Source organism: Ornithorhynchus anatinus, chromosome 4 (genome assembly GCF_004115215.2).
Source record: "Ornithorhynchus anatinus isolate Pmale09 chromosome 4, mOrnAna1.pri.v4, whole genome shotgun sequence".
Classification (NCBI taxonomy): domain Eukaryota; kingdom Metazoa; phylum Chordata; class Mammalia; order Monotremata; family Ornithorhynchidae; genus Ornithorhynchus; species Ornithorhynchus anatinus.
This window is the reverse complement of record NC_041731.1, coordinates 66,892,247-66,908,414: the sequence shown is the minus strand read 5'-3', so window position 1 is coordinate 66,908,414 and position 16,168 is coordinate 66,892,247. Positions and strand designations below refer to the sequence as shown.

The window sequence follows — 16,168 nt, the reverse complement described above, 5'->3', positions numbered from 1 at the left end:
TGGGCTCCCTGCATTTCTCACCTCATCAGAAAACACAGCAAAAAAACAAGCTGACAAGAGGCAGGAACTTCTGCTGCCACTACCATAATGGCTGGACCCCTATATTATGCACTGAGTATTTTTTGCTGGAAAAAGAACTGAACTATGTCAGTCAAGTTGTCAAAATAAACTGGGTAACTAAAACAATCCAATCCACTTGAGAAGGAATGCCTGTAAAGTATCCAGAAAAAGGAAGGTGTCCTTTTTCTCTCTCCTTAAGTCAAAATTGGGTTGGAACACATGCATTACCCAACATCTGAGTCCCAGAAGAAATTGTGCTAATCCTCTTAACTCCCAGTCTCTCTGGTATTTTGTCCAATATGAGCAGGGCAGAGGAAGAAAAGAGGAAAGCTTTTTTTTGCCCCAAGTTCACTGAATTTTTGGAACTTCGAATGATCCAGGATTTACACTCATTAATCGGTATTGACCGATGGTCTGGGCTATGTCTCTTTCTTGTCAATGCTTCTTATTGCTGAGCACTCTGGTGAGTGCACAAGTTTTAAGAATTAAGGCCCCATTAAAGCAATAATGATGACAGTAGCAATGAGAATCATAAGAAAGCCATGACCATTGATAAATCCGATAATTCGTGTCTATCTGGAACATTCTTTTAAAGACACCAGTTCTACCCATGAAGCATTATAAAAGGGGAATTCTGAGCCCATGTTAGCTTTCAGATAAATGTATTTCACCTGAAATTTCTTTCTTCCCTCTCTCCCTGAGCCTTCTAGGCAAAGGACGGTATGAATGTTGTTTAGCCCTTTAAATCCCATTCTAAAGTGTTTTGAATAAAGTAAGGCAACTAAATTTAAAGTTTCAAATAAGACAATGCTTGAAGGAAAAATCAGGCACTTATCAGTAGAGTGCCATGCAGCTCATTCAAAATTCAGAATTTGGAACACAAATTTAGAATATCGAACCTGGCATTGTTCACCGCCTGGCACAGAGTCCCTCAAGGCAGTTAGCCAAACAAGCTATCTCTCTACTTACAGGTGAAACAACCGTTTGGAGAATCTGAAAAATTTGAAAACATTCATAAATCAAAACAGGAGGTTTTGTAAGGGGGATGCTAAGTGTGTGCCAAGTTGAAGAAAACTGGAGAGGCAAGCAAGGCAGTTGTTAAAACGGCTTTTCCTGACAGCCACTTACACTTCCTTGGACAATATCAATTAGTGTCTTTAGAACTGACTTAGTAAAGATGATATTTCAATCAGAATATTTTCTGAATACAAAAGACCTCCTATTTCCTTCTCCATTATTTCACACTACAGAAAATGGGACCAATTTTAGTGTGCTGAAACTGATAGGGAGGGGGGAGGGAGGGGGTGTTTGTAGAAATGTCTGGGAATAAATGCAAATTTGTCAGTTCTGATTCCAAAATGAAAACTTTTCCTCCTGAACCTGATTTCTAATTGCTTTCTGAATTACATAGGAAAGGTGCTTTAGAAGTGCAATATAAATAATTCTTATTTTCTGAGTGTATATTAGTCTTCCCCTCTAGACAGTAAACTCCCTGTGGGAAAGGACTGTGTCTACCAACTCTTTTGTGTTGTATTCTCCCTAACGTTTAGTACAGTGTTCTGCACATGGTGTTCAGTAAATATGTCTGTGTGATTGATCATCTGAAGCAGTTACTTACACCCACTTGAATTATATATCTATATATAGTAAACATTTTATACATAAATATTAAAGAATGTGGGGGTGGTCTGTGTATGGTTGAATTGGGTATCAGCTGGAAGGAAGCCTGAAGAATTCCATTTCAGATTTTCTGATTCACCTTTCCATCTTTCAACATTCAATAAGGACTTCTCCCACTCTCTTCTCACCTTTGTCACCTTTGTACTTGTATTTGAACCTTTTATTCACTTCTCCCTCAGTCACATAACACTTTTGTACATATATATAATTTATTTATATTAATGTCCGTAACCCCCTTTGAGAATATTAGCTTGTTGTGGGCAGAGAATGAGTCAACCAATGTGATTAGTATTATTAATAATAATTATTAAGAAGAATCATTATTAAGACTGCATAATAATGATGATAATAATAATGTACTCTCCCAAGACCTTAGTACAGTTCTCTGTAAATGGTAAATCCTCAATAAATACAATTGATTGAAGAGAAACAGGCCAGAGAAGGACCTGTGTTCCCTCTTATTTTTATTATTATGATTATTATTATTATTATTACCAGTAATAATAATGATAATAATAATAAATCAATAACTGTGGTATCTGTTAAGCATTTACCATATGCTTAGCACAGTTCTGTACTAAGCACTGAGGTAGATGTAAGCAGTTTGAAAAGTCACTTTATAGGAAGACAGTGATGCAGGAAGAACCATGAAAGATTGTAAAACCCCAAATCGAAAGGCCCCCCCTATAAACACCTCAGCAGATGTGCCACTTTTTAATCTGACAGGTAGAGATTCGTATATGAATATAATTACCTTCAAGAAGATAGATGAGAAAATCACATGGCAACTAATATAGTATCTCTCTATTTTCTCAGTGCAGACAAGACCCTGCTGAATCGTTTAGGCCTGACCATGAACAACATTATCAGAAACAACCTGTTCTATCCTGAAGTGGCTGAACACTGCTGCCCAATTCCTTCTTAACCACAGGTCTCTGATTGGTGCTTACTCAAATGGCAAGGAGACCATCAGCGTATCTAACTCTACAGCAATGGAACAATATTTTTTTACGGTATTTATGGTACTTGATAAGTGCTTACTAAGTGTAAGCACTATTCTAAGCACTGGGTGAGTCGTGGCTTAGTGGATAGAGAATGGGCCCGGAGTCATTAGGACCTGGGTTCTAATCCTGGCTCCACCACATGTCCGCTGTGTGACCTTGGGTAAGTCATTTAACTTGTCTAGGCCTCAGTTACCTTATCTGGAAAATGGGACTAAGAGTGTGAGGTTCAATGGGACAGGGACCCCCAGTGTGTCCAACCTGAATGATTTGTATTTTCCCTAGCATTTAAAACAGTTCTTGGCACATAGTAAGCACTTAATAAATAACATAATTATCATTATTAGAATTATCAGGTTGGACACAGCCCTTATCCTACATGGGACTCAGTCTAAAGTTGGAAGGAGGAGGATATAATCCCCATTTTACAAGTTAGGTAACAGACACAGAAAAGTGCAGTGACTTGCCCAAGGTCACACAGCATATTGTGATTCTCAGTGTTGGTAACATGCTCTTCAAACTCAACCCCAGTATAGTCCCTTTAAAGCTCTTGGCTTAGAACACAGATCCCATCATCAGCAACCTCATCTTCAATAGAAGGAATTTTCTTTCTGATTGTTTCTTTCCCTTTTTATGTCAGTTTGCACCTTACAGGTCCCAGGGCCCAAAGGTTCTGAGACTCCACTTAGGTCCTAGGACTAAGCCCCAACACTAAATAAGTCCTAAGGAAAACCTCAAACCAGCCATGGATGCCAATCAGTAATAGGAAACTTTTAACTTTCCACATTCTTCTCCTGAAGCAGTATGGATTCACTATGAATTGAGGTACTGAAAACACAAAGATGAAGAAAGGAATTAAGAGCTGAATGCCTTTTGGAATGTGGACAGAGTATGGCACCAATAGGGAATTTTAGTTCCTTTCCCAAACTGAAGTTCTTCAGGGCCAACCTACCTTAAAACCTGAACTTCCCACAGACATCACAAATGGCATCTTAAGCAGTTTCATCGGCATTTCCTATGAGCCATGGTTCATGCTAAATGATAAGATAAATTCATTAGGATGGAAGCCAATCAGGAGCCAAGCTGGCTGGAGCAATTCCTTAGATGTTACACTGTACTCTCCCAAGCATTTAGTACAATGCCTTGCACACAGTAAGTGCTCAATAAACATGATTGAATGGATGAATGAATGAATGAATGAATGGGGTGGCATTATACACGAAGAACTGCTGATTCAGACAAATGGAAGGCTACATTGAGGCATAATTGAAGTACAGTGTGGTTTAGTGACAAGGGCATAATTGTGGGTGTCAGGAGACCTGGGCTCCAATTCCAACTCTGCCACTGGCCTCCTATGTGACTATACGCAAATCACTTTATCTCTCTGAATATCAGTTTCCTCATTTAGACTGTAAGTTCACTGTGGGCAGGGAATGTGTATGTTATATTGTTATATTGTATTCTCCCAAGTGTTTAGTACAGTGCTCTGCACATAGTGAGTGCTCAAAAAATAGGATTGACTGACTGACTCATCTACAAATGAGGACACCGTCATCATAAAAGAATAGTATGTGCCTCTCCCAACCATGATGGGATGTTGTGAGGATAAAATGAGATAAGTAATGCAAAAGCTCTTTGGAAAAATAAAAGGGTCATACAAATTCATGATATTTTTATTAAACATTATAGGAAAAGGAATTCTGGGAAAGAGAACAATTTTACCAGTTTTCATGGTAAAAATATGGAAGTGGTTTACTATTGCCTCCTCTGCGCAGTAAACCTGAGTCTCCGCCCTCGACTCTCTCCTGTGCCGCTGCTGCCCAGCACAGGTGAATTTTGACTTCCTAAAACTCAACATGAGCAAGACTGAGCTCCTCACCTTCCCTCCCAAACCCGGTCCTCTCCCAGACTTCTCTATCACCGTGGATGGCACAACCATCCTTCCCGTCTCTCAGGCCCGCAATCTCGGTGTCATCCTTGACTCGTCTCTCTCGTTCACCCCACACATCCTATCCGTTACCAAGACCTGCCGGTTTCACCTCTACAATATCGCCAAGATCCGCCCTTTCCTCTCCACCCAAACGGCTACCTTACTGCTACGGGCTCTCATTATATCCCGGCTAGACAACTGTGTCAGCCTTCTCTCTGACCTCCCTTCCTCCTCTCTCACCCCGCTCCAGTCTATTCTTCACTCCGCTGCCCGGCTCATCTTCCTGCAGAAACGATCTGGGCATGTCACTCCCTTCTTAAACAACTCCAGTGGTTGCCTATCAACCTCCGCTCCAAACAAAAACTCCTCACTCTAGGCTTCAAGGCTCTCCATCACCTTGCCCATTCCTACATCTCCTCCCTTCTCTCTTTCTACCACCCACCCCACACGCTCCGCTCCTCTGCCGCCCACCTCCTCACTGTCCCTCGGTCTCGCCTATCCCGCCCTCGACCCCTGGGCCACGTCCTCCCGCGGTCCTGGAACGCCCTCCCTCCTCACCTCCGCCAAACTGATTCTCTTCCCCTCTTCAAAACCCTACTTAAAACTCACCTCCTCCAAGAGGCCTTCCCAGACTGAGCTCCTCTTCTCCCTCTACTCCCTCTGCCACCCCCCCTTTACCTCTCCGCAGCTAAACCCTCTTTTTCCCCCCTTTCCCTCTGCTCCTCCACCTCTCCCTTCCCATCCCCACAGCACTGTACTCGTCCGCTCAACTGTATATATTTCCATTACCCTATTTATTTTGTTAATGAATTGTACATTGCCTTGATTCTATTTAGTTGCCATTGTTTTTACGAGATGTTCTTCCCCTTGACTCTATTTATTGCCATTGTTCTTGTCTGTCCGTCTCCCCCAATTAGACTGTAAGCCCGTCAAACGGCAGGGACTGTCTCTATCTGTTGCCGATTTGTTCATTCCAAGCGCTTAGTATAGTGCTCTGCACATAATAAGCGCTCAATAAATACTATTGAATGAATGAATGAATGAATGAATGACTTCTAGAAAATTGCCTTCCACTCACTAACCTCTGCTCAAGCTAGGAATGGAATGGGTATGCCTCTGCTTGAATCTCCCTCCTGTAGTCGAGACTGGTAGAGAACTGGATACTCTCCAAAAGCAACCCTGAGAGGGGAAAATAAATCTCAGATAGGGAAAATTGTAGCATATAAGGCTCTGTACATAAGTGTTGTGGGGTTGGGGTGAGTATCAAAGTCCTTCAGGGGTACTAATGTGTCACTTTAGTATTTTGCTATTTAAGCATTTGGCTACTCATTTTCATCCTAATCAGAATACTTATGTACATACCATTTTACTCTATCATTTCCTCCTGTGTGTCTTCAATAGCACACTGTAAGCCCCTCAAGGCCAGGGATCAAGCCTACTAATTCTATTGTATTCTTCCAAACACTTCGGAAAATGCTGTGCACAAAATGGTCAATAAATACAATTGATTGATTATGTGCAAAGCAAAAGTACATTAATGCTGGTATTTGTTAAGCGCTTACTATGTGCAGAGCACTGTTCTAAGCACTGGGGGAGATACAGGGTAATCAGGTCGTCCCACGTGAGGCTCACAGTTAATCCCCATTTTACAGATGAGGTAACTGAGGCACAGAGAAGTTAAGTGACTTGCCCACAGTCACACAGCTGACAAGAGGCAGAGCTGGGAGTCAAACTCATGACCTCTGACTCCAAAGCCCAGGCTCTTTCCACTGAGCCACGCTGCTTCCCCTACTGCATATGTTGGTCTGGTTACTATATAAGAAGGATGCTGGCCCTTCCCCATGACACCAGGGGTTCATAGAAGCTTCAGTCCAGAAAAGGACTTGATCATCAGCACATATTATCCACCACTCCCCTATTTTATAATGGGATTTGCTAAGAGCTTTCTATGTGCCAGGCACTGTACTAAGCACTGAGATAGATACAAGATAATCAGATCGAACACAGTACCCAAATCCCACATGGGGCTGGCAGTCTTAATACCCATTTTACACAAGAGGTAACTGGGGCACAGGTAAGTTAAGTGACTTATCCAAGGTCACACAGCAGACAAATGGTGGAGCCACATCCAAGTTCCAGCATCCAACCAGATGAAAGGAATGTTGCCTTACCCCAGTGACCCATGAGCTCCTACTGAATAGTGATTCAGCCTGAGAAAAGAATCATGGCAATGTGAGGCCTTTCCAAACTTTAGAATGAGGAGCAGTTAAATGACTTGCCCTGTGTGAGTTTGTACAAGTCACTTAACTTCTCTGTGCTTCAATTATCTCATCTGTAAATGGGAACTAAAACTGTAAGCTCCATGTGGGACAGGGACTGTGTCCAACCTGATTATCTTATAACTAGCCAAGTGCTTAGTACAGTGCTTGACATATAGTTTGTGCTTAAAAAATATCATAAAAAAGGGAATTGCGGTAACTGCAACTAGTGACTGTTGGTCTGAGCTGTGAGGCCCCTGAAATCCTGTATTCATGTATGTCATTGACTTTGATATTTTTGTTTGCCTTTCCTTATGTATTATTATTAAGTGCTGTCGAGTCCTTTACAGTTCATAGAAACTCCGAGGATATACTTTCTCCAGAATGTCCTGTCATCTACCATAATCTGCAACCATTCTAATGGTTCTTCCATTATTGTTGTTATGGTCTCTATCCATCTAGCTGCTGGTCTATCTCTTCCACGTTTTCCCTGGACTTTTCCTAGCATTAGTGTCTTCTCCAGAGAATTAGTCCTCCTGATTATGTGTCCAAAATATGTTATTCTAAGTCAAGTCATTTGGCCTTCCAAAGATCACTTTAGGTTTAATTTGCTGTTAAATCCATTTGTTTTTCAGGCAGTCCATGGTGTTTGCAAAAGCCTTCTCCAACACATCAAAAGAATCGATGTTCTTTCTATCCTGATTTTTCACTCTCCAGCTTTCAGATTCGTACATTGTCATTGGAAACACCATAGAATTGACAATTTCCTTACATATCTGTCACCAATTCCTCTTCCCCATCCCACACTTCTCCTTCTGTTCCCCTCCTCCTTCTTAGGTTGTGAGGCCCTTGAGGGTCAGGGGCCATCACTATTCCCCAGTTGTGTATTTCTTTCCCAGAGCTTAGTACAGGACTTTGTACATAATCAAATCAATCCTATTACTGCTACTGTATATAATGAAAATTCACAAAACAACTGTAATGCCCAATGTAGATTTAAGAAAACAAAATGTGGATAGAAGACTCTATATCTTGATCTGTGCTCTGAGCTGCAGAAGCAGTATAGGCAGGGAGCTGAGAAACAGGAAAGATTCCTCCCTGGAAAATCCTGCTACCGAATATATAGAGAGGGAATTGGATTGGCCAACAGGAGCATCTACAGTTGTGAGCTCTGAGGTAGCTAGGACGTAAATCATTTAAGCCTTTGTGGTCTGTCAGTGCTCAAAACCCTGAGATATTCTTTGAAGACAAACACTACAGGGCAGAGTGCTGAACCCCTGAGGCTCACAGCCCTCAGCACTTCCTACAGGCTGAAACAGCTGCAGCTTCCAAACAATCTTCACAGAGAAGGCATTGTGGATTCTGCTCTTAAGATCAAAAGAGTACCCCAGGCAAGTCAAATTCATTCCTAAGGACCATCGGGTCATGCCATTATACAATAGTATGTGGCTGGTATTATTTAAAGGTGGTCCATTACAATCAGTAAAACCATTAACAATATGATTATTAAGTAATAATTAATAAATGTGGTATTTGTTAAGTGTTTATTACATGCCAAGCACTGTACTAAGCCATGGGGTAAAATAACCAGATTCCACACGGGTCTCACAGTCTAAGTTGGGGGGGAAGCCAGGTATTAAATTAAAGATGAGGGAACTGAGGTACAGAGAAGTAGAATGATTTGCCCAAGGTCACACAGCAGACATTAATTTCTTGCAGAAACAATGTAATCTGGGCAGAGCAACCGTGGAGACTGAAATGGCAATCCAAGATTAGTGGGAGGAAAAGAAATCTGGAAAAGGAGAGACACACTAGCACACACACACACACACACACACACACACACACACACAAAACACACCTTCCTCTCTTCCTGCTGATGTGGCCCCTCCCCATAGGAGAAAGGGGTGTGTGCCATTATCATTATCGATATAATCACCTGTATTCAGAAGTACTGGTGATGGTGACCTAGCATCCCCTTCCAGACATATACCCCAGATGCTCTTCCCCTTGGACAGCAGCCAAATCTAGAGATGTGGAGAGGATTGGAAGACATACAGTGGGAGACAAGCAGTGAGATGTCTACCTCCACCAGAGTCACAGCTCTTGGATTCAATATGAATGGGATGCTGTCATCTTCAAAGTTTGAATTCTGGGGATGCCAATGGGAGGGGTGGAGAGCAGGCTGTATGAGGGAGCCACTCCAGGGCTAAAGAACCTGAAAAACTAGTTCCCGCACCAAGGAGCCAGGTCCTGGACTGGACTGAGCATTTCCCTCTCCTCTAATGCTGTGACTGACTCCTTTAAAAGAATAACTCTGGTATTTGTGAAGTACTTACTATGTGACAGCACTGTAGTAAGCCTTGGAGTAGATACAAGAGATTCAGGTAGGACACTGTCCCTGTCCCACACACAGGTATCACAGTCTAATGAGAAAGGAGGGCAAGTATTGAATCCCCATTTTACAAATGAGGAAAGTGAGGAGTAGAGAAGTTAATTGACTTGCCCAAAGTCAACAGCAGGAAAATGCCAGAGCCAAGATTAGAATTCAGGTCCTCTGAATTCGAGGCCCGTGCCGTTTCCACTAGGCCAATGCTGCTTCCATAGGTTTGGAGCAGCCCATGGGCCCATCAGGATACTGGGGAACTCTTGCTCGGTCTTGGCCCAAGTGGGCTGCCCTGGTCTGCTTCTGAATTTGAGCAGCTTCTCTCATGCTTTGAGCTGTATGTAAGTCAAAGGTCTTTCAGACTCCAATAGTGCAAAGTAGAAATCCTTAGGCCTGCCTTTCCAGGAAAGACTTTAAGCCAGCCTAACTCTCTAACTCTATAGAGAATTGGGACTCTACAGACTTCCAATTCCATACTAGACACAGGTGGCAAAAAGCACAGATCTAGGAAATCCCCAGTGTGGCAAGCACAATGGCAAACAAGGCTCTTGCCACCCCATCACACCGTCCTAATCATCATAGTGCTTACTATGAGCTAAACACTGACATAGATACAAGAATATTAGTTTAGACACAGTTCCAGTCCTTCTAGAGACTCATAACTATTTTACTCCTATTTTACAGCATCATCAACAGTGCTATTCAACACCTTGCCCCCTCCTAGCTCATTTCACTAACTCTCTTACTACAACCCATCCTGCATACTTTGGTCCTCTAATGCTAACCTTTTCACTGTGCCTCGCTCTCACCTATCTTGCCACTGACCACTCACCCACATCCTGTCCCTAGCCTGAAGCACCGTCCCTCCTCAAATCCAACAGGCAATTACTCTACCCCCTTCCAAAGCCTTATTGAAGGCTCATATCCTCCAGGAGGCCTTCCCTGACTAAGAGCCTCTCTTTCCTCTTCTCTCACTCCCTTCTGTGTCGACCTGACTTGCTCCCTTGGTTCTTTCCTCCTTCCCAGTTCCACAGCACTTATATACAAAGATGTAATTTATTTATTTATTTATATTAATATCTTCCCCTTCCCCCCATAGACTGCAAGCTCATTATGGGCAAAGAATGTATCTCTTTACTGTTATATTGTACTCTCCCAAATGCTTAGTATAGTGCTCTGCACAGAGTAGGGGCTCAATAAGTACAATAGAATGAATTGAATGAATGAATGACTGCTTACTGTGTGCAGATTACTGTACTAATCACTCGGGAGAGTATAATTCAATAGAGTTGGTGGACACATATGTTCTCTACCCACAAGAGGACAAGCTTATTGTTTAGAAGTGTAGAAACTGAGGTAAGTAGAGATTCACTGATTAAGTAGAGATTCAATGACTTGACCGAGGTGATACGGTCAGCCAGTGGCAGAGTTGAGAGCAGAACCCGGGTCTCCTCTCTCCCAGGCCCATCCATGCTGGGCCACACTGCCTCCCTAATGTTTTCCTAGGACTAGAGACATTGCCCGCCTCTCGACTTGGCCGAAGCTCTGTGATATTCGGTCAACTATTTAACAAGAAATACACAACCGCTTATTAAATATTGCAGCTTAGGAGCCTGCAAATAGAGTCAGAGTATGAGAGGGTATGAATGAATAGAGCAGTCTGCCAGTCTACCCCAAGTCATCAACCATGGCACTTCAGTTGCCAGCCCATCTGGTGGTGTTCAGCCTACCTCTATTGCCGAATGCCTACTGGACAAGGCTGAAGCAGCATAGCATAGCATGGCTACCATGGGCCTGGGAGGCAGATGGTCACTGGGTTCTATTCCTGGCTCTACCACTCGTCTGCTGTGTGACCTTGGGCAAGTCATTAAACTTCTCTGTAAAATGGGGATTCAGACTGTGAGCCCCAAATGGGACAGGGACTATGTCCAACTCAGTTTGCTTGTATAATAATAATAATAATGGTGGTATTTGTTAAGCGCTTACTATGTGTATAGCACTGCTCTAAGCACTAGGGGGATGCAAGGTGATCAGGTTGTCCCATGTGGGGCTCACAGTCAATCCTCTTTTTATACATGAGGTAAATTGAGGCATAGAGAAGTAAAGTGACTTGCCCAAAGTCACAAAGATGACAAGTGGCAGAGTTGGGATTAGAACCCATGTCTCTATCTGTTGTCGAATTGTACATTCCAAGTGCTTAGTACAGTGCTCTGCACATAGTAAGCGCTCAATAAATACTATTGAATGAATGACTCCCAAGCCTGGGCTCTTTCCACTGAGCCACGCTGCTTCTCTAGCTTACTACAATGCCTGGCACACAGTAAGTGCTTAACAAATACTGTAATTATTATTATTAGGTCAGCTGAACACCTGAAGAGCTAGTAAGGCCAGTCTATTTACATCCATGCGATTGCTACCGGATTTTTTGCTCTCTACCTATTGCTATTCTATCTACACTCACTCTCTTGGAGAACTCATTCCCTCCTATGGCTTCAAATACCACCTCTATCCAGAGATTCCCAAATTTACCTTTCCAGCCCTGATCACTCATCTTCTCCGCAGTCTTGCATTTCCTTCTGCCTTCAAGACATTTCTACTTGGTTGTCCCACCAACATCTCAGACTTAAGTCCAAACAGAATTCCTTATCTTCCCACCCAAGCCTGTCCTCTCCAAACTTCCCATCACTTTAAAGAAAGTCATTCCCCTCCCTACCCCATAAGCATGTAATCTTAGCCTTGTCCTTGAATCATCTCTCATTCAATGTGTCACCCAATCCTGTTGTTTCTATCTTCACAATATTGCTAAAATCCTTTCCTTTCCATCCAAACCGTTACCACTCTGATCCAAGCATTGAATCTATCCAGCCTTGACTATGGCAACGGCCGCCTTTTTGCTGGCCTCTCCCCACCTCCTGTCTCTCTCCATTCCAAGTCAGTTCTTCACTGTGCTACAGTGTTCATTTTTCTAAAAAAACATTCAGTTCATATCTCTTCACTCCTCAAAAACTCCAGTGGTTGTCCATCTACCTCTTCATCCAACACATCCAACAGAAACTCCTTGACATTGGCTTTAAAACACTCAATCAGCTCACCCTCTCCTACCTACCTCACTGATTTCCTACTACAGCCCAGTCCACATACTTCACTCCTGTAATGCCAGCTTGCTCGCACGCCCCAATTTCATCTATCTCTCTGTCAACCCCTTCCCCATGTCCTCCCACTATCCTGAAACTCTCTTCCCCTCTATATATGCCAGACCACCAAGCACTTAGTATAGTGTTCTGAACATAGAAAGCACTCTAAAAATGTCATTGATGATATTGGGAGTGAGTACTGAATGTAGCCTGGCCTTAAAATGATGTTAATTCAATACACTCAGTTAAGGTGATGGAAAATTTTCGGGATTTTCAAAGCTGAAATTCATCAAAACCTAATCATAGTAATAATGGTGTCTGTTTAGTGCTTACAATGTGCCAAATGCTAAATCTGAACAGATAATTAACAATAATCATAATGGCAATAGTATTTGAAACATGCTTGCTACATAACAAGCACTGGATAGGTTCAAAAAATTAATAATAATAACAATAATATTTAACACTGCCCCATCCCAGATGGCATTCACCATCTAGGGGAAGAGAGAACAGGTATTTAATCTCCATTTTACAAATGGAGGAACTGAGACACAGAGAGATAAAGTGATTTGCCCAAGGTTCCATAACAGGCATGTGGCTGATCTGGGATTAGAACTTCTCTTCCCAGTGGCTACATCCTTCCATTGCCAAAATTTTATCCCAAACAATATTTACACATTTAAATTATTACAAACTGTGGAAGTTTTTTAATATTCACACATTCTATCACTGTAATATTATATTCTTATCCCCCAAGATACATTTTACTCCGGGATTATTTCATGTCAATTTACTGTCCCCTACTTCTCTGTCTCCCAGCCTACTGTCCCAAACAAAAAAGTTGCATTCACTTAACAAGATGCCAAAAGAGCACAGTATATAATTGGAAAAACATAAAATTATGTTTAGAATAAGTTCAAGAACAGTGATAAGGATGAAAATGATGTTATCTCTTGGACAGAAGAAGCTATTAACATACACCAGAGTGTTTTCAATCACTTAATCAGAAAACCCTTTTCCTGAGTACTGTCTTTTGTCGTATGCCTTGGATAAACATAAATATTTTGGATTTCCTGCATCCTTCACTCTGATAATGGGCTCTTAACTAAGCCCTTCCCACCTCAAACGGAGAGCTAAAAACAAATGATAAAACATGAAAGATAGCTCTGATTTCTTTCCCAGATGACTTACTGAATGCTTTAAGGAGGACAGAGTTGTTGCTTCACCAAACCGTTACTCTCAAAAAAGAAAACACATAAAAGCTTTGTGTGAATTTAGAAGAAAACCATAGGTGTTCTGAGCCAAAGGCTTCAATTGAAAACAGCCCATTTTTTACACCAATAGAAATAAGAGGGCAGCATTTGGGGAGGCACATATTCAATATGTCCAATGTACAGTGTAATGAAACCTTAAGTACAACTCTAAAACCAATATCAGTAACATTTTTTTTAAATGCACACTTTTCAAAGACAAATTCCTAACCTCACCTTAACCAAATAAGTTTATTGCTAACAGTTAGAATAAGGGGAAATAGAAAAACCTGGAGGCTTTTTTTTCCATCAAAAGCTAGATGCAGGGGAAGTAGAATCAATTTTGGCAGAAACATCAGCTGCAGAAACAAGAGTAAAGTTTCTGGAGGTCTTTTAGTCATCCAGATATTTGAAATAGCATATTCTGGGTCCAAATGGAGCTGTGTCAATCATTTGAATAATAATAAACCAGAAGCTATCCTTTGTGTTAAACCAATAAACCAAAGTGGAATTCTATTTGGGCAGGAGGTGAAACTAAGTTTAAGTGATCATATCCATGAATAAAATCACTATGCCCAGTAATTAAATGCATTTTTGCTGCTATCATAAATGACAAGTTTTTCCATTATACCAGTATTTTAATTTATAATTGGAAATTGAAATCCTGGCCATAGATTGATCCCACCCAGAGTTTTCTTTTCAAGTTTGACCCTAGAATTTGCACAACAATATCAAATAGATGATAAAATTACAGGAAAAAGGTGTAATAATAGTTTGCATTTAGGATTCCTTACTTGGATGACAGATTTTGGGGGCACCGTTGACTTGGGTCTATATAAGAATATAAAACTCTATTTAAACCTGCCCATAACCAAAGGGCTAAAATACAAATCTCATTTAATTAAACTACCTAGACCTTACAGAATGGCTCCAATCAATGTGAAAACTACTTCTCCCTCTCTCTTTCTCCTCCTCTCTTTTTCAACAATGGAAAGCGGCCAAATTTTATGTTTAGATGCAGGAAGGCCACAAGTGCCTGCTGCAGGACAGAATGAATGTCCAAGGGTTAATGAGATTAAATCACTGTTAAGGTACCTCTTCACCTGTCATTTTGCTATTCCACTGATTCTAGCCACATCAATTCTATTCTATTCTTTAAAATAAGAGGAAAAATTCACTTAACTTGTTCAGCCATTGGAGGAAATCCGATGGTCTCACTAGGGAGCTTGCCACAAAACGTTGCCTTCCATTCCTAACAAAACTGCCACTCATCAAATGTGTTCCTGAAGAATTATAACAGGATTTGGCACAAAATTTCGAGATAACGCTGGTCGAGTGGGGCTTGATTTATTCTTTGTCTTTCTTTGATTCTTTTTATTAAGTCCTGTGAAATAAAGATGACGATACTGGTTGTAGAATTGTAAATAATTAGAACCCACGTTATTTACATAACACAAGATTTCCTTTTGCAAGGAGGGGAGAAGTTTCGTTTAAACAGCTGCCTTTGGAAGAAATGCTAGGGCGATGAACTGAATTCAGTGTTTGTCTTAAAAAAAAACAAATAAAATAATGCGTCGGGTGAATCACATCAAAATCTCAAGACAATTCCAAGATGAACCAACTCTGAGAGCAAATGACCTCTTCATCTTGGTGATAAAGTTCCAGCCAAAATATTCTCTCGGCCTGAGACGTGATTCATTAGAAGTATGTGCATGGTGTGGAGCTCCACTCTCTATCTGGCAGAGTCCGGCCTGCAGCCTGATAAGAAGCAAATGCAAATGTCCTGATAAGAACTGAATGCAAATATTTATGATATGATATTCCCTAGGAATTATGTGCAGATAAAACAAAGTGTATTATTTTCCCGCTTCTCTTTCAGGTTTGCCAAAATGCCCTTTTTCGCTTTCGGAATTTGCATTTCTTCAAAATTGATTCGGCTTGCGTATTATGTTAAGCTATTTGTTTGCTAAGGATGGTAATTAGTTACTGTAATTACAGCAATGACAGTTGCTAAATTGTTTTTAAAGCATTACAGTGAGTCTGTGCCAGAAGATTGCAGTATTTTTTTGGATTTAAGCAGAGGCTGGAAAAACTCCCACTCTAAGGCCAGCATGGGATTTTCAACTACAAAGCTGCTTTTCCTGATTGAAATTTTTTAAAAAAATCATTAATTTGCATTGATTGCAAAGCCTAACTCAGATTTTTGGTTTCTTCACAGATCACAGAAATATTAGTGATAGCGGGCCCTGTGGGAAAGGAGATAGGGATGTGGGATTGGGGATGGCGGTTGTGGGGGGGAGGGGAAGACACACTCACAGGGATGACACATGGATCGTAAATAAAAGTGAAAGCTGATAGCAGAGAAAAAATGGTATAACTATTACTTAGAGTCTGTTAATTAAACTCTTAGCCTGTTTTTAGATAAATTTAAAACAATTTAAAATGCCCGATTGAAAGCCATTCCCAAAC

The 16,168-nt window shown here is 41.3% G+C and overlaps 1 long non-coding RNA gene across 1 annotated transcript; it reads left to right on the top strand.

Annotated features, from left to right (window-relative positions):
- The first annotated feature begins 2,559 nt into the window (after positions 1 to 2,559).
- LOC114811022 lies at positions 2,560 to 15,874 on the top strand. The gene is made up of 2 exons (XR_003758701.2): positions 2,560 to 2,671; positions 15,579 to 15,874. It is a non-coding gene; the product is annotated as an uncharacterized LOC114811022 (long non-coding RNA).
- Positions 15,875 to 16,168: the final 294 nt, after the last annotated feature.